At 44.7% G+C, this 1,198-nt stretch overlaps 1 protein-coding gene across 1 annotated transcript in view; it reads left to right on the top strand.

The window, feature by feature from the left end:
- The window catches only part of gatd3l (glutamine amidotransferase class 1 domain containing 3, like), a gene marked incomplete at its 3' end in the record, with an annotated part of 8,024 nt that overhangs the window by 4,039 nt on the left and 2,787 nt on the right, over positions 1–1,198 (top strand).

Below are 1,198 nucleotides of genomic sequence, written 5' to 3'. Positions count from 1 at the left end.
TTACAGGGATTAGAGACTGGAGTCGGCACAGGGCCAGAAGCAGAGGAGGAAGATCTGCTGAGTTTTGATCTGGGCCCAGCTGTCTCTCTGAGGACTACAGCACCGTAATCGGTTCCTGTTCCAATTAATTCAATAAAAACTGGACACCTGGAGACTAGGGCTGAAACTGGACACCTGGAGACTAGGGCTGAAACTTCTCCAGGTCTCCAGCAGCCTAGTCTCCAGTTCTCCAGTTCAACCTGTCTCAGTTTCAGCCTAGTCTCCAAGGTTCCAGTTTCACCCTAGTCTAAGGTCTCAGTTTCAAGCCTAGTCTCCAGGTGTCCAGTTTCAGCCCTTGTCTCCGGTGTTCCAGTTCAGCCCCTAGTGTCCATGTCTAAGTTTAAGCCCTAGTCTCCAGTTTCAGCCATCGTCTCCAGGTCTACAGTTTCCAGACCTAGTAGCCAGGTCTACAGTTCAGCCTAGTCTACAGCTGTATCCAGTAGGTGTCAGGCCCTAGTCTCCAGGTGTCCAGAGTTTCAGCCTAGTCTCCAGGTGGTACAGTTTTATGAATTAATGGAACAGGACCGATTACGGTGCGGTATGTCCTCAGGAGGGACAGCTGGGCCCAGATCAAAACTCAGATAGATCTTCATCCTATGATTTGGCATCCTGTGCGACTCAGTCTATAATCTGTAATCTGTAGGGGCTATCACCTTCACCCACACCACACTCCACCCAGCAGCCAAGGATCAGTCGCTCTGCAGAGAATAGATGAAGAGGAGAGATGATAGATGCTGAGCTAGATGACAGAGATCGAGGACAGATGACAGATGTAAAATGATAGATGCTATATGACGATGAGAGTGACCAGAGGAGAGATGATATAGAAAGAGACAGATGAAAGATAGATGATATCATGACAGATGCTAGATGATAAATGATAGATGATATATGACAGAGATAGAGGATTATATGGACAGAGAGGAGATGTATATGAAAGATGATGATCTATATGACAGATGATGATGTATATGACAGAGTATAGACAGGATGAAGCTGATTAGAGATAGATGAACGATATAGGACGATGATATATGACAGAGGATTGGATATATGACAGAGACAGATGATATATGATATATGACACGAGTATAGGATAATGACAGATGATATAGAAAGTGATAGATGTAGATGAAGATGATAGAGACAGATGATATAT

This window comes from Etheostoma spectabile, unplaced genomic scaffold, assembly GCF_008692095.1.
Source record: "Etheostoma spectabile isolate EspeVRDwgs_2016 unplaced genomic scaffold, UIUC_Espe_1.0 scaffold431, whole genome shotgun sequence".
Taxonomy (NCBI): Eukaryota; Metazoa; Chordata; class Actinopteri; order Perciformes; family Percidae; genus Etheostoma; species Etheostoma spectabile.
This window is presented reverse-complemented; position numbering and strand designations above follow the sequence as displayed.